This window comes from Bos indicus, chromosome 11, assembly GCF_029378745.1.
Source record: "Bos indicus isolate NIAB-ARS_2022 breed Sahiwal x Tharparkar chromosome 11, NIAB-ARS_B.indTharparkar_mat_pri_1.0, whole genome shotgun sequence".
Classification (NCBI taxonomy): domain Eukaryota; kingdom Metazoa; phylum Chordata; class Mammalia; order Artiodactyla; family Bovidae; genus Bos; species Bos indicus.
The window spans coordinates 43,042,308-43,060,362 of record NC_091770.1 but is presented as its reverse complement, the minus strand read 5'-3'; the positions used below and the strand labels follow the sequence as shown (position 1 = coordinate 43,060,362).

The window sequence follows — 18,055 nt, the reverse complement described above, 5'->3', positions numbered from 1 at the left end:
GTATTCTTGCCTGGAGAATCCCATGGGCTGAGGAGCCCGGTGGGCTAAAGTCCATGGGGTTGCAAAGAATCAGACATGACTGAGCGACTTCACTTCTTCTTGTTAGTTTCCTCTGGCTGCTATAACAAATGACCACAGATTTAGCAGCATCAAGTAACACAAATTTATTAGCTTATGGTTCTGGAGGTGAGAAGTCCAGAGTCTGTCTCACTGGGCTGAAGTCAAAGTGTTGGCAGGTCTGGCTCCTCCTGGAGAAAGTCGTGTTGAGATTCTAGAGGCTGTGTGCATCTCGTTGCTTGTGCCTCTTCTGTCTTCAAGTCAGCAGATGAACATCTTCAAACCTCTCTCTGAGTCTCTGAACTCTGCTTCCATCATTCCATCTCCTTTTCTAACCCTTCCTCTCCTGCTTCCCTCTTATAAGAGCCTCTGTGATTATTTGGGGCCCACCCAGCTAATCCAGATCATCTCCCCATCTCAAGCTCCTTAGTGTAATCACGTCTGCGCAGTCCCTTTTGCCATGTCATGTCCATGGGTTCTGGGAATTAGAATGTGGTCCTCTTGGGGGAGGAGGACATTATTCAGCCTACCAGAGTCCCTAAAAGTGTTTGGGGGCCAAAGCACTATGCCTACAGTGTTTTTGTTCAGTCGCCTAAGTCGTGTCCGACTCTTCACGACCCCCTGGACTGCAGCACTAATGGATTCGGTGGTCCTGACTCAAAGCACAGATTTAAGAACTGTTTGCACCAGAATGTAAAATGCACTGCTTCCTTCATTGAGAAAGTCTTGCTCTGAAAGAACTGTGCTTAGTGACAGTCTGTTTCTCTCTGTGCAAACTCATCTCCTAGCAGCCCAGTAACACAGTGAGGGGACTAACAGAACTGCAGTAAGTCGATGAGGTGTGCGTTAAATTGCTGCAGGAATCTTTCCATTATTTGACTTGTTCTCTGATTTATGTTGGCTCAGGCTATTCTTGGGTGCTCCTAGGACCTTGGTCTGTCTTCTCCAAAGCAGATTGTTTTGGTGATAATTTAGAAGCCTGAGGAGCCAGCCTGATCTCAGGGCAGCACTGGGTGCTCTGGGGTTGGGGGTGTCTACAGAGGTTGGTCCAGTGGATGAATGGATGCATGAATTCATTCAGATGAACTGACTTCAAATATTGAATGACTCTGGCTCCAACAAGTAAGTGGTCTGTTTATAGGTTGGTCCACAATGGTCTTTGAAGAGAGTAAACAAAAAGCTGGGAGCAAAGGCCCTAGGAGCCCTGTGTGGTGGGAGAAGGGGATCTTGGTGGTCTGGTGATTCAGAGGCCTCCGTGGGGTGGTGCCAAGGCCAGCATCCGGGCAGCTCCCTTGCCTCCTGGGTTGTTCCTCCATGTGCATGGAAGGGACACCCAATTCCCCGAGGTGCGTGTTGGCGGCCAGGGAGCCCATGGAGAGCCAGGAGCAGCCGGCTCCGTGGCGGCGGCGGCAACACAGACCTAAGGAAGGAACGCATGATTTTCTTCTCACTTCACTGATGCCTCTCCATCTGACGTGGCAGGTGTGCGGAGAAGAAACGGTGTGTGAATCGATTTGGAGAGGATCAGTGACACGGCAGCGAGCTGGGCCGCGCCCCTAGCCATCGATCGCCTCCGAATCAATTTGCACGCGGCTCCCCCGTAGGTCACCTGCCAGTTCAGACGGGAAAGGGAACAGTGAAGTGAGAAGGAAATTATGCTGGCAAGTCTGGGGACCCTCTCTCAAGAACGTGGGGGTCAGCCTTCAGCTGCCTTGCATCTGCAGCCCTTGGAGGGGTCTCAACTCCCAGCCCAACCCAGCTCAGGACCCGGTCTGTCTCGCTCACCTTCAGGGAGGCTGAGCAAAATGGGGCCACTCAAAAATCTATCAGCCTTGAGCTCACCTCTGGGGTTTCGGCTGCCACAGTCATAATCCTAAGAGCTATTTCAGAAAACCCAAATTGCCAACAGTAATAATCTCTCCGCCGCGGGACTGGTTTTCATTTGTGCCTCTCAATGCACTTTACAATTAATTCTCACCAACCTCGGCCTCCCACGAGCCAGGAGCCCAGGGGGAGCCCAGAGCAAGCCTTTGAAGATTCCTGGCTCCCCCATGGAGAGGACAAAGGGCTTCCCCACCTGGAAGACAGGCACTGGGGCCCAAGTCTTCCTCAAGGAGCCAACAGCAACAGTCTTCTCTTCTGAGAGCAGACAGGAAGGTTATATGGAGTGGTTAGGGGCTGGAGGACGTCTCTGACTCCTGACATGGTCCATCAGCTTTGATTCAGGCAAGAGGCATCTTAACCACTTACCAAGGCAGAAAACACGACTAGTGAGCAGTTTCCCAAGATCGTGTCCATCCAAACACTGATGGTGGTGTGGAAATGCTGTCTTCTCTGGAGCTGTGGAGAGAGTGGGGTCCACTGCTACCCTCCTTAGGTCACAGTGAAAGTGCCAGTTGCTCAGTTTTCTGTCCATGGGATTCTCCAGGCAAGAATACTGGAGTGGGTTGCCATTTCCTTCTCCAAGGGATCTGATGGATGGACCCAGGGGTTGAACCTGGGTTGCAGGCAGATTCTTTACTGTCTGAGCCACCAGGGAAGCCCCTAGGTCACAGGGATCCCGACAAAACAAACTGAAGATCATGCCTGCTGGCAGTGGGTGCTCAAAAAGTGGATCTGGCTCAGAAGCCCCTGCGTGTGGAACTGGCCCTTTTCCCAAGGGAAGGGTTTTATAAGTGCATTCCAGTTTGTTGGGCAGATTTTCCAAGCAGTGGGCTCCTTACTATTACAATTTATTTGGTCTACCCCACCGGAAGCAGGGCAAAGCAGGTCCAAGAGAGACCTGGGAAGGACACACCCACCCTGAGTTCTAAAGAGAAAACAGGAAAACCAGCATGACTGCCTCCTGCCTTGTGCACTTCTTACATGCACCCAGAATGCCCTCCCTCACTGTGGAGGAAATGCCGATCAAGTTCTTGCTGTCCTTTCAAGTTTCCCCTTCCCACCTCCCTTCTGTGTTTGAGAGATTTCTGAGTCCAGTGGTGCTAGTGGTAAAGAATCTGCTTGTCAGTGTAGGAGACATAAGAGACACGAGTTTAATCCCTGAGTTGGGAAGATCCCCTGGAGGAGGGCATGGCAACCCATACCAGTTATTCTGCCTGGAGAATCTCATGGACAGTGGAGCCTGGCAGGATAGCAAAGAGTCGGACATGACTGAAGCGACTTATATGCATGCATGCACGGCAGTGAGTCAAGAAGTTCTTACCTGCTCCTCAGATTAGCCCATCTGCTCCAAGCAGGCAGGCGAAGCAGGGCTCCTGAGTGCTCACTGTCCAGACCCAACCATACACATGTGCCCATGCCCCCCAACCCACACGGGTACACATGTGTATACATATGTATACACATACTCCCCTCTACCCAGCCCAGGTGGATTCTCTCCCAGATGAGGCCTTCCTGGCCCTGCTCTTCCTGCTCTCACGACTCTAGCTGCCCCCATTTACCATGCAGTTTAAGTCTTCCTTATGATCCTTCAGGCTCTAAAGCCAGTTCTGTTGCCCACACGTCTTTCATCCCAACTGCAAGGTTGACAATCTGTGTGCCCCATCATTTCCTGTGACCTCATAGAACACTTCCTGGTCAATAAAGAACCAGCTTAGAGTTCGGTTCAACAAAATTGAACCTGACCCTGATTCACCAAGAGGGTAATGATGTGGTTCTTACCTGGGGGAGTTCTAGGCCTGGTGCACATGTAGAGATCCTTGGCTGGATTTAATGCTCTCAGGGGCCCATTAAGTGACTGGGGCCATCTCATAAGGCCCACGTCTGCAAGTATGTCACAGAGTCAAGGCTGCGGAGAGTGGAAGGAGCTTAAGTATAACCAGTTCTAACTTGGTGTGTGTGTGTGTGCACACTCAGTTGTGTCCAATTCTTTCGGATCCCATGGACTCTAGCCCGCCAGGCTCCTCTGTCCATGGGATTTCCCAAGCAAGAATACTGGAGTGGGTTGCCATTTCTTCCTCCAGCGAATCTTCCTGACCCAGGGATTGATCCCACCTCTCTTGGGTTTCCTGCATTGGCAGGTGGATTCTTTACCACTACGCTACCTGGGAAGCTCTCTAACTTGGTATGTGGCCTCATAGGTTAAATTTGTTGGAATCCATGCTGAAAAGTGGGGTTAACTGGTTAGAAGATTAGGTTGGAGGGAGATAGACTATCATTTCTGAGAGCTTCAACTCCAGTCCTGCCTCCTAAAATAAGTCAGTGGGGTATTCTGTGGTTAGGTCTCCGAACTTTCACTGCCGAGGCCCTGAGATTTGATCCCTCGGTCAGGAACTAAGATCCCCCAAGCCATGCGGTGCCACCGAAAAAAAAAAAAAAATTAAACAAAATAAGTCAGAGGGTAACTACTCCTTTTCTGCTAATCTCCCCCAGGGAGCATTTTCTGAGACAAAAATTATGTGAGAGGAGTTTAGTCAATAAAGAGACAAGACACATTTTGCATCCTCACTAAGACTACAAGAGACTCACCTGCTGAACAGGGTCATTCAAGATGAGAAAACCTGTGCTTGGCCATATTACATAGAAAATGATGGTTAATTCCATTTCTGGCAGTTGATGAGTTGTTCCTGGAGACCCAGGGTCTCCAGAGAGCAGTACCTGGAATGTTTAATGACTATATTTACTTCTCTTTGGCTCCACATTTGCACATGGTACACACCACAGACACATTCTATCCACCATATCTTTATATTATTAAATGCTTTAGTTTCATACAGGAAATACATGTACATCCTATGAAAGTCCAAAGGATCAGGAGCCACCCTCTCATAACCATCCCCTAGACACATGAGTCCCTTAGGTCACCAGGGCAAAGTACTGTAACCAGTTTCTTTTGCGACATTCCGGAGATATTCCATTCCATGCATATGCAAGCAACTATATTAACAAATATTAGTGATCATAGCTATTGGATATTTTTCATCGTACATAGACAAGTGTGTCCACTTTCCTCTACCTTTTCTGCTGGCCATGGCTCAGCTGCCTTTATCAAGAGTGGTCATGTGTTTGCCTAACACACAGCATGATCTAATAGAACGCGCCATAGCGGGTCTAGCAGTCGCCTCCGGAATCACACCGCGGTCCCCACGAGGATTCCGGCCAAGCTCGGTGGTTCCAGCCGCGCGAGGGTCGCGCAGCGCCTCCAGGGGCGCAGTGCCGGACTCCGGCCGCACGATGGCGCGCGCTTCCTGCGGACCCGGCCCTCGGCGCGCCGCAGACAAAGGCGGGCGCCCGGCCTCCCTCGCGGGGCCGCGGAGGCGGCCGGCGCCCCGGGTGGCCGCGGCCGCCTCTGCGCGCCGAACCTGGCAGCTGCCGCCTGCCTGAGCCTTTGTCCCGCGCTGCCCGCCCTCGTGCTAAAGGACACGGCGGGAGGCTGCTGGACGCACGCGGCGCCAGCCGGGCATCCACCCGAGTCCTGGGCTCTCACACCCGCGACAGCTGGGCCCCACCTGAGCTTGGGTCATGGTCGAGAAGCTGGAAGCGCGGGAGTGTGAACCGCCCTCGAATGCCTGCCCAGGAAGCTTCTTTTCCCTTCCACCCGTTAGCAAAGAATTTCCCCCAGAATTTAGCAAAGAATTTGCCCCAGAATTCTGCACCGTGGAGGTTTTTCACCACTGCCCGCTTCACTTCCCATTGAAATTCTGGGTGTCACGTCTGCAGAGGAAATGCTGGCATTTAGATTTGAGTGGATTTGAGTGAAAACCATGAGCATGAGGCCTGGCTTCCCCAAGCTCGTCTCTGCAGGCTCTGAGAAAACTTCCCTCTTCTGTCCTCACATCCTCTAGCCTCACAGTCCAGTAGAAGTTTCTGTGATGATGAAAGTGTTCGGCCTCTTCCCTGTCCAGTATTTGGTAGCTGTTAGCCACATGTTGGACAGGACTGAAATGACTTAGCAGTCACAGCAGCAGCAGCCACATGTAACAATTGCATGCCTGAAGTGTGGCTGAAGAACTAAATTCTTCATTGTCTTTAATCTTAATGAACCTACATTTCCAAAGCCACCTGTGCTGATGTGTGTGTAGGTCAATTGCCAGCCTCTTGGACATGCAGCTTTAAGATCTCAAGTGGATCCGGGCAGTTGAATATGCAGTTGTGTTGTTAAGAACACAATTTTATAAAAATTCAAATGAAGCGTGGAGTGTATGCCTGTTGTACCTGAAAAGATGCCTGGGAGTAGCTGATGGAGAGAGACAGTGGTGTCAGCTGAGTTTGTTTTAGCTGCTTAGGGAGCTGCTAGAGGATGCACTGTCTGTGGTAAGGTGACATGGTAAAGAAGGCAAAGAGGAAATGGATCCTGTATTGTCTTGCTACTGTTGCAAATGGGACAAGGTGGTCTCAGCCTTGGGCCATGTTTACAGAAAATTGGGGGTCATAATCACCATCCTGTAATAAAGGGCTAAGTATACACATCCTACATGCTGGGTTTCCTGGGACAAGATGATCAGACCCAGAAGTAACCTTGACAGAGCCTGGGTTCTTTTGTGGTCCTGTCTGCTTGCGATGAGGTGCAGAGGAGGGCCTGCAGGTGAGGGCTGCTTCACCAGCCAGTGACGGCTGGGGTGATGGTGCTGCCGTCTTCCCTGGATGGGTGATGACTATGGAGCAAAGACAGTGCCTTGTGGGTCCCCGGGGCATGTATCTGTGGGATGCAGGACAGTCCCACAGGGAAACCGGAGGGTTAGAAGTGCTTCTTCATGAGTAGGATGTCTTGGGTTGCATGCCATCTTCGCACTCATCATCAGAGCATAGTTCAGTGTAAGACTCACACGTTTACCTGCAGCAGCAATCAGAAGGGTTCTGGTACCTTGAGACTGCCTAATCAAGTGTTAGTGTTAACCAACCAACAACTTCGTTTATTTTTACTGAAAATAAACATGTACACCTGTGTAGGCTCCTTGGTCTAGTTCCTTGAATGTTTCCAATAAGCAATCCAATTAAATGATTATTTTTTCTAAAATCTGAGCTGGAAGCTCCCTTTGAATTTTTTTTTTTGGCTGCATTGGGTCTTTGTTGCTCTTCGCAGCCTTTCTCTAGTTGTGGTGAGCGGGGGCTACTCTTCATTGCGGTGTGCGGGCTTCACGTTGCAGTGGCTTCTGTTGTTGCAGAGTGCAAGCTCTAGAGCGTGTGGGCTTCAGTAGCTGTGGCTTGCAGGCTCTAGAGCGGGCTCAGTAGTTGCGGTGCACAGGCTTAGCTGCCCCATGGCATGTGGGATCTTCTTGGACCAGGGTTCGAATCTGTGTCTGCTGCATTGGCAGGCAGATTCTTAACCACTGGATCACTGGGAAAGCACTTGATCTCCTAAATACTTGTGTGTGTATATGTCTGTGTGTATGTGTGTGGGTAGGTGGGGAATGGAGACAAATGGAGGGAAGGGGGCAAAAATTGATCAAGAAATTGTGTATTATCTTTTGAGGACTCAGTGTGCCCTTTCACCTACGGTATCCAGAAATAGACCTGTGAACACTGACGTTTTGTTTGAACTAAAGCTGATGGAGGTGTCCTGGCAGAGCTCTTTATCCACAGTAGGCATGGAATAAATATTTGGTGAATTTTTAGTGAGAAGGGAAAATGGGTCATAATTCCATATCCAAACGATCTTTGTGGGTTGTCCATCCCTTTTTATTTTGTTTTGTTTTCTCCTGGAGATGTTCCCGACCACAAATAAAGGACAAGGGGAAAATAGTTAAGCACACCTAGAGCTGCGTCCAAACAAAAGAGGAAAGAGACTAAACAAACCCAAGGTTTTCTATTTCTCCCTGAGCCAAGTAATCCCTTTGATTACATCTAATACCTGCCAAAACCCAGATGGTGTGCCCACCCATCTCCCGTGTGATAATGCCACATTGTGAAATCTACCCATTAATATTAATTGTCAGCTAGAGAATCTGTCTGAACTACTAAAGCTTGAGATTGCCTAGAGAAAGCAGGCCCTGCTTTAGCAGGGATTTTAAGATAATTCTCATTCTTTCATTCTGGATCTCACATATGTAGAATGTTAAATAATAGCCCGAGAATGCTCGTCTAATTTCAGCACATGTCTGCCTCTCACAATCCAGGTCTTAAACCACTGTTCATTTGGGGTCTACACCTGCTGACCAAAATATTGCCTTAAACTGCTGTGGGCTTGCCAGCGGCACATAGGCACCCACTGTTCAGCCTGTAAGGAGAATTGTAACTCCCCAGGAGCTGTTTGAATTGAACGTCCCCTCGCATGTGATGCTCAACCCTTTCCCTTTTATTTTTCTCCTTCTCAGTGATTGACTTGGTGATCCTTGAAAATCTTTCAAAATCTCAATTTTTCAATGACTGTGTGAGCCTTCCTGAGCAAGGAAGGCAGAGGCAGAAGAGAAGGCCCGGGAAGAGAACCTAAGGTCCAGGTAGGTCTGGGGCATTGCTCTTGCCTTATAATCCCATGGGCAGCATTTGGTTTGAGCCCTGATCATGAACAGACACCCAGGTTGGCTCCACAACCCTACTTTTGCTTCTACATCTCCATGCTGAAATGTCTCAGCATTCCAGCCTCTACTGTGTTCACTGAATTTTTATTATTTTTTTTCCTTAAGCCACAAAATTTTAGAATCCATTTATGCCTGAAATAAATATGAAAATTTAGTAGGTGTGAGATTGAGTTTTTCCTCTGGAGTCGCCCACCTTATCCTCATGGGTTATAGTACAATCACCTTCTGACAGTTGCTCTTAAAGCCAACACCTTAAACTTTATGGGTAAATGCAGAATCCAGCCCACGCCTTGTTTTTGTTTTTGCTGGGAGCATACAGAGCTGGTAAAAACGAATGAATTCAATATTCTATGTCCTGTGTTTCAGGAGGGCGGTGTCACCCTGAGCTTAATGTCCAACTCTGGCCAGAGCTGTGGCCACACAGGGTGGATGACTGACTGGGGCAGAGGGACACCACACAAATGAAAATTGGAAAGTCTGTTCTTTTGGGTACATGAATGTTTACTTCACAGTTCCGACAGTTCTTTTATTAGCAAATATTAATTTCAACTGAACAAAACTGGAAGACCTTCCTGGAGCAGCATGTCTAAATAGGCATTGAGATAATTTAAAAAACACCTATTGGTATGTAAAGCAACCTTCCTCATGAAAAGAAGTAACTGCACAAGTGGCAGAAGCCAGTTTACACAGCTAAATATTTTGATTATTTAATTTATTACCATTATTTTACAAAATGGAAAAAAAAAAGCCATTGAATTGCAATTTTGTTCCCATTTCTGGCCAACTTTGCAATTCTATGTTATATGAATGCTGCTTTGGGGAAGAGATGAGGAATGAGACAGCAAATGGCTTTTTTCCAGAGCGAGTCCTCTCCCCTGCTTAGCCAGTGTGTAGAGGGCTGGTGAAGGTGCGTTCAGGCCCCAGTGCAAGAGGAGACAGGCCATGCTGGGTGTTCCGTCAGAAGGAACTGTTGACCAGCGGTGCCCCTCCGCTTCTGTGTCGCCTGCAGATTGTTCTTCTCTGCCTCCCTCTTGGACAGCGTCCGAGGAGAGGGGCGCTTACAGGGTGAGGGGATGGCCCTCTCCTCTCCTCCCCTCTCACCGGAAAAGCTGCTTTCTGATGTTACAGATTGGGACAAATTGTTATAAAGGCACCGAGAAGCAGAAATTAGCACTTTTAAACTGAAGGTGAATCACAAGGCCTATTTCTGCCTCAGGCGCTTCTTTTCACCCATTTAAAAGGACCAAAGTTAACTTTTAAACACATCCATTCTTTACATAAATAAAAGTGGGAGGTGTCTCCAACCACTTTGTAAAACCGAAATGCTGTCTTGGAGAGTTTATTTCACGTGTGTGTGTGTGTGTGTGTGTGTGTGTGTGTGTGTGTGTGTGTGTATTCGCAGTTTGTTTATTTATTTATTTTAAAATTTTTGGCTGTGCTGGGTCTTCACTGCTATGCGAGCTTTTCTCTAGTTGTGGCTCTAGTTGTGGTGTGCGGGCTCCTTATTGTGGTGGTTTCTCTTGTGGAGCATGGGCTGTGCTTCGGAGGGCTCGGTAGTTGCAGTTCCTGGGCTCTAGAGCACAGGCTCAGTAGTTGTGGCTCATGGGCTTAGTTGCTCCCAGGCGTGTGGTATCCTCCCGGATTAGGGATTGAATCGTGTCTCCTGCATTGGCCAGGGGATTCTTTACCACTGAGCTCCCAGGGAAGCCCTTATGTACATTTCTAAATGACCAAAATTCAGGTTATTATGGTGTTTAAAAGAATTTGCTGGTAGGATAAGACCCGAACATTCCACGCTTAGCTCTGAGCAGATTTTTATGACCTGCTTAGAGACCTTTGAAAAATACACTTAATTATTACAAGGCAGCATTGTGCAAACATGCCTGTGTGATGTTTACACTACCCCATTCTTATCAGTTAGAAGCAACACAACAAAAATATTAAAGAGCAAACAAGCCAAAAATCAATGAGAAGAGAGATGAAAGCATGACTAATTGAAAAAGGGAATGTATATGAAAATACTGTAAAAACTATGAAGTGTCACCACATATAAAGTAATATCCCATCAGCAGAAGTCCAAGTCTTCAAAGGCGTTGCAGCCTTCCTGGTGTGCTGGGCTGTCTCATGGTCTGTATATTTAGATATTAAAGTTGTGGTACGAAGAGCCATTTCCACCTCTTTGTAAACCAGTTTGTACCTTCCTTTTGTACTGTGCCTCTTCAGAGGAATTTCTAGAAACCTTAGAACATTTCAGATGAACTCTGGATGGTAAACTCAAAATTGAAGCATAAGCAGTTCCAACTGTATTTGCTGTTTTTAGGAAACAGCACCTCTTGAGATGGGAAGGTCAGTTTGAAATGACTGAGTCTATGGAGATCATTTAAAACCCCCACATCACTCATAGACCAGTCCGATTTCTTTTCTAGTGGGCATTTACCAAGGGGCTATGCTACCCCCTGCCTTTGCCAACTCACTGTCCAGAAGTCAGAGCCCAAGAGACAAAATTCCAATGTCCTGGAGGCCTTGGGTCTTTATATGCGTGCAATTCCTACTCTGGTTAGAACAGAATCCACTGAGGTCTTCTGAGTTGACCCTCTAGGACTTCCAGGGGCTCCTCCTCACTGGCATGGAGCTGTAGACATGGTCTTATAAACACAAATGGAAAGGAACCTCTTTGGTGCTGAATCTGTAGTATCTAAAACCCAGTTTCCTTTTGCCTGAATAAATTGAGGGATAAAAACTGAAAAACCTTAACGTCCTCCCAAATCAGAAAAACAGACATGGAATAGACATCAATATCTCATTGCCCAGGACGTTGAAAATTTTAATTGGCTAGCAGAAAGTTATCTAAAAATAATGGGCAGGGCAAAATAAATATGTAATTTGATAGTCTGTTAGCAACTCCTTTTATCGCATATGGAGCATTTTCTAATTTTCTCTTTGATTGTAAATAGAAATCTAGTTTATTATGCAGAAACATAGATTATTAATAAATAAACCACTTGATGCCCATAAAGCACTTTGAGGGTGAAAAGCCTCTACTAAGTGGCAAATATTATTATTTTTATTGCAAACTAACGGGAAGAAACTAAGCTAATGAATGCTTACAGAGCTCCAAGTAGTCATCAGACCCAAATTGCCACACACTGTAAACTAGTCAACTTGTTTCTTAGATAGAGATGCGTTTAAATTTTAAGTTGATACTTTTTAATTTTTGCCAATGATGAAAGGCAAGGCTTATGGGTCTGTAATTTAAATAAGAATAACTCAAGGGATTAATCAGTTTTTACATTTAAATAGAAGTTGCCTAAAATATATAACACTTTTGAAAGTGCAGCTAGCAAAAAAGAAAAAGACAAGACCAAGACTAATTTTCTGAGTTAAATCGTTGCCAAGGGATATAGCTTTTTATAAGTATCACTTCTTTTGAATGATGTCGTAACCATAACTGATCTACATTAAAATCATACCCTAAACAGATAGAGTGAAACCTGATGTTTTAGGGTTCAGGCTGAATGCTTTCTTATGCTATACTCTCCTGCATTTGGCCTTGACACTGTGGTATATATGATATGCAAGATGAATGAATTCTTTTACCATCTGATATTTGAAGTGAAATATAAAAATAATGCCATGCCACAATGGAATAGTTAAACATGAAATTATGGATGTAAGTCTGATTTTTCCAGGCATTTTTCTGAAGTCAGATCATAAGTGTTCACTTCTGCTATTAAAGTGGATGTACTGTATACTTCTATATATTATATTAAATTTGCTGATGTCCATACGAATATGTTACATAACTGGGGTCCACACTTTTTGCTCATTCTCAGTGAGAGTAGATTTAATTTAAACCAAACAAATACTTTAACAGACAAACAGATAATCACTGTTAATGTTACAATAGAAACTACCTTGTTTAAATCTCCAGTAAATATACATTTTGGCAAAATCCTGTCGGAAAAATCCATATGGGTTACTTGAGATTTTCGTCACTAAAAATGTCAAAGCAGTCCTCATTCTCAAGAGAACTAGGTTCTGATCTGGGATCAGAGCTAAGGTGTGCTGAAAGGAAAGCATTTAAAGACAATTTTCTTGTCTCTCCCCCTACCTCCGCGCACACACACACACACACACACACATGCACACACACACACATTCCAGGCATTTTAAAATGACACCATTATGCTCCATGTCCAGGACTAGAAAACAAAGTCTCCTCCTGTTTGACAAGATTCAGCCTGCAGTGTTTTTAGCAGCCAAGATACGAGATTTTTAAATTAGGGCCTTCAGAATGGAATATTAGCAGACCCATATTAAAACAAGGCTGGCGGCCCTCATGATGATATGGGGTAATTTTCTAATTAGCAGAAGGCTATTTGAAATGCAGCATGGTGTCCCATTTTTCATACTGTTACTTTCTACTGGGTAGAGCTAGAGAAGTAAAACAAAAGCCATGAAACCTCATAGTCAGATTTCTATAAATTGGTCTCTCCAGCCCTGTAAAGACCGAATCTAATTTTAAAGGGTTTTTAATTTACAGAACTTAGCTCTGCTGCACTAGGAGCATTGTGCTAAAAACCAGATCTCACCATCCAACCAGTTAACAGAGCACAATTGCTACTCTTCAGTTATTTGGTTTTATGGTGTGTTTTTTTTTTAATTTATTATAGCATGTATTATTTATCCTTGTTTTCTTAATGTTTGTGTTTGGGTTCATGTTTTTGAAAGAGGATTCAGCAAAGGGATGTGCATACAGAGGCTGCTGGATAATATGAGGTTTAAATATCTTCAAACATTTATTCTTAAGAGGTAGAAAAGAGGGCTTTCTTTCATGAGTTTGGGTCTTAACTTTTGGCATACTGGGTCAAGAGAAGAGGTAAGGGTTGGAGGTGAGAATGTTTGGGGCACATCCAGGGAAAGACAAATTAGATTCTTAGACATAAAGCTTTTAAATATAGAAGCCTTCAACGAAGACATTTATAGATGCATTCAATGAAGACATTTTTTATATGTGAAGATTCCAAAAGACAGTTATCCTGTGCATACTAATAGAAACCCCTGTTGGGAGCATGGTCTTCAGTTTTAGAGGTGGAAGAGATGAATATCCCATCCCTAGTAAGGTTCAGGTCACATCACTGTTCATACTGATCGCTTCTACAGATTGGTGGACAGAAGAATGCGTTGATTGGCAGAGGACAACTTGCTTCAAGCCATCCTCCAAACTGTCTCCAGGATTCATTTTTCCGAAGAGTGTGTCACATGGCCTACCCAGAAACCTCAAATGGTTTTCCATGGCTTGCAGAATTTGGTCAGAATTCTGAAGCCTGACCTTGGAGGCCCTTCCCAAATCTACCCAACCTCTTTCCAGGGGCATCTTCCTGCTGCTCCACTCTATGCTTTAGCTGCACCAGGAGACTTGTGGCCCCCAAGCCCCACAAGCCTGTTGATGTGCCAGGCCAGGTAATTCTTTCCACCCTGAGTGCTCCTCCTGCATCTTCCCACCCAGAAAAGCCCAGCACATCCTTCTAAAGCAGTTGAGCAATCTCCTGCTTTGGAGGGGGCTCCCTGATCTCTTCTTTATTTCCTGTCCCCAGTCTGATTGGTGGTGTAGCCAGGTGTGTGCAAGCTCGTCCTCTGGACTGTGAAACATTTGAGAACAAGGAGACATAGAAGTTCATTTTTTTAAGTCCCTCCCATACCTGGTACAGGTCACTGGGTGCAGTAGGCACTCAAACGGACCTGGCATTACATTGGCTCTAAATAAGATGCCTGCCACCTTCACATTATGCATGATAGTCCATAGTCTGTAAATTAGATTGGCTATGAGTTAAAAGCAAAACAACAACAAAAAACAACAGCTACCATGTTCAAGGAACTACACTTGGAGTAGAAAAATAGTGAGAGAAGCTTATGTCTTGGATCATCTTGAGGAATTTTTCAGCCATTTCTTCTTTCCTTTCTGTCCCATTCCAACATGATGAAAGCAACGTCCACATCCTTGCCAGGGCCTGGGGAGTCACTCTCCAACTTTAACCTACACTGGAACTGGACAGGGAAAGGGGTGGGCCTGAGAACATGGCATGATTGGGCATGATTGAGAACATGGCATGATTGGGCCTGAGAACATTCCCTCACCCCAGCATCCGCTCATCAATGGAGACATGATCTGTGAAGATTCAGTTTTTTAATAATGTTGTAAATGTTTCTTTACCAAAAAAAAAAAAAAAAGGCAAAGCGCTTCTTTCCTTGAAGTGATTAGGCATTTTTTAAAAAAAGAAGGAAAGAACAAATGTGTTATTTTATGGGATTCTTTAATTCTCAAGATGATTAAAAAACAACATACTTATCTCTCATGTCTAAGCCTAAGGTATGGTTTATAAAGCAGTCCATCCAACTCTATTTTGGATCTCTTGTTAGACTCCTTGCACTGATGACTCCTGGCTTATTATCTCCCTTCTTTGAATGCCAACAAATTGGTACATCCTAGATGAGTTTTCACTGTTTCTGCTGGTGACATAATAAATTCCACTGGGTTCTGTTTGCCAGGCCATCAATAAGTGTTTTAAATAGCCATGGATGAAAGATTTGCCTACCCATTTTCTTTCCCACAAATGATAAGCTAAATTGTTTATCATATTTTTTGTACCTAGGTATCTATTTGGAGGGTTGTGCTTTTTCCTCCAAACTTGGGTTCATAGAAATTGAAAAAAAAATTATTTTCCCTACTTGCAGAAAATACTGTGAGTATTTTCACAGGTCTCTGACATAGCTGATGCCTATGACCAGGTCAGTTACTGCACATTGCAGTCTACTTTTTCATATCAACCCAAGGGCATATAGTCTAGTAGACAGAACTAAACAGATTTGCACAATCACAGGAAAAGCACTAGAACCTGCATCTTCTGATAGAACATGTGTAAGTAATTAAGAAAAAAAATAATTGCACGTTTGAGAAGGTGGACTCACCAAGCAGTTGTTGAACTATAAAAATGCATTAAGTGTAGTCAGTTTCTCTTTTTAATTATTCAGGAATGTTGTTTATGTTATCATGAAAAAAAGAGGTGAGAAAATATATTCGGCAATTTTTGGTTTTCCCCCATTTGAGCAGATGGCGATTTGTAGTTCAAAATTTGTAACTCAAATTATTTCACATTTTTATTAATCAGTACAATATGTTTTTAAAACAACAAACTGCACTTAGAAATATCAGTGTAAGTTCCACAATTTGCCTAGTTCCATCAGAGAGCAGTTTAAGAATTAGAGATTTTATTAGCAATATTGGGAAGCAGAGCATTCTAGCTCAGTATTTTGATTGTTATTATTTTTATTCCAGTGTTCAAAGTACCTCATATGAGGGAGGGGGCAGTTGAAAATAGTATAGAAAATTGCAGTGGGGAGCTGTAAAAAGCTGGGGAGAATCTGTTTCAAGATGTTTGCTTTTTTGGTAGAACAAAAAGTGCATTTTGTTAGAGACAAATATTTTTTGTGATGAAAAACATTTTATGTGAAATGTAGATTGGACTTTTAATATAAAAAAGAAATGTGAAGCCATTCTATTTTAGGAAGGTTTGGCGTCTTAGAATGAAAGCTGTTAGAACTGCATATATTGGAATGTTCTCACAACTGTTCTCATCCTATGTTCCTCTGCAAACCTGTTAAATTACATGAGTGTAGAAATAAGGGAGCTTTTTTATTATTATTAATTGACACTCATTTTTAGCTGGCATGTACTGGCAGGTCTTTCTAGACAAACCTCAGGCCGTACAAGGCAGAGCTTCAATCTGAAAGTTTGGGGAGTATTCTAAAGCTCTGTAATATGGAAGCTAGGAAGTGTAATATTAAAGTGATAAACATCTTATATTCAGTGCAATTCACAGTTTCTTTCATTCTTTTTACTATCTATAGATCTAAATCAAAACAAATTCCATAAAAGAGGGGGTTATTTTCAAGCACATTTTCCTTCAGAGAACTCTTGAATATTTTATCATATCTATTTCTATACATATGCTATACATTTCTAGATCCCTGTTGAACAAAATCCAAGGTGATGATAAAAAAAAAAAAACAACTATGACATTAGAATTCCTAGGAGATATAAAGTTAGCCCTTGTAAACGAAACGAACTTTGTTTTTGGCAATTAAAGAATTCACAGGGATATTAAGTCAGAGAACATTATGTTTGAACTATTGTTTTTATCCAGGAGGTTATTAAAAATGTATTTCAAATCACCAGAGTGGCAGGAAAAAATAAAAAATAATAACCTAAATAGGGTTACATTTTCCTATGCTCTTGTGAAGAAACATTGGATTTCATACGATGTGATTTCCAAGTAGAATTTTGCAGGCACCAAATATTCACTTTAGGACATGTGAGGTTCACCCCCCACCCCCATTCCCATAGTAAGACCTTTTGAGCTGTCACTGCAACAAACCGTGAATGGGTGGGCACTTCGACTGTCACCTGGTAACAGGCATCTGTGGATTTTCTGGGTGTCCCTCGAATTGTGCAGAACCCCGGGATTTAGACAAGCTCTTCACAAGGTCAAACAAAAAACCAGACCCGGATCACAGTGCCGCCCATGATCAAAAGGGGCAGGAAGTATATATAAGCTTATGGTGTGAGGTGGGAATCACTGGTGTCTGAACAGCCTCTGCGTCCTCAAATGGTTAATTCCCCCAGGCTGTCATATTGCATAAACAGATCCTCCTTTAATAAAATTAATTAGGTTCTGAGCTTTATAGGGTGATGCCCACTGACCCTTTACATGCCTATTGTTCCCAGATCCAAGCGAAAGAAAAAAGAGAGGCTGCCCAGTCGACAAGAGAGAGAGACCCAAGTTGAAAGATTAGAAATCTCAAGAAGGAGCAGAGAGAGGGGATGGAGGAAGCTAGGTGATGTTTGCGTCTGCACGGAACTTAAAAGCAAAAACAAAAAACCCAGCCGCGCGGTGATCGGGTTTTGTTAATTTCGCTTTTTTGCACGCGCCACGAAATTCAGGCTGCGAGGGGCTCCTGAGAAACATCCAGAGTCTTTGTAGATATCAGGGACGCGCGGCTTTAGTTTAAAAAAAGAAGAAGAGAAGAAGACCCGAGGCAAAGGAGCAGGTTTAGGGGGAGGATCTGCAAAAGAAAAGCAGGACCCCTGGCAAACCCGTTTAGATGCCCACTACGTCCCTCCCTTTTCTCTGGCTATCCACCCAGCGCTGTCCCGGGCATTTCCTAGCACGAGTTGCTTCTGATATTCTTTTAAGTTTGCTAAGCGAACTCCTCGAGGGTGGCAGCGGGAGCTGGGATGGGGAGAGGTGAAATGTGGACCGCGGTCTTTTTATTTTTTCTTCATCAAAAGGGGCTTGAGTTCCTCGGTCCTAAGGATTAAGTGAGCGCATCTCCGCGCCTCTGGTCGGAGGAAATCCGAGGCACGACAGCAAACGCTGCCCGATTTTGTAAGAAAAAAATTTAAAGGGAAAGAAAAGAATCCCTCTCGACCGGATGTTTCCAATTACAGGGGAGTCAGAGAACAGAAATGGGGGTGGCGT

General features: G+C 44.5%; 1 long non-coding RNA gene across 1 annotated transcript in view; it reads left to right on the top strand.

Annotated features, from left to right (window-relative positions):
• The first annotated feature begins 553 nt into the window (after positions 1–553).
• The window catches only part of LOC109566098 (uncharacterized), a 30,316-nt gene continuing 12,814 nt past the window's right edge, over positions 554–18,055 (top strand). The window contains exons 1-2 of the long non-coding RNA XR_002181749.2: positions 554–1,179; positions 8,313–8,435. This is a non-coding gene — a long non-coding RNA (uncharacterized lncRNA). The remainder of the gene's footprint in view (positions 1,180–8,312; positions 8,436–18,055) is intronic.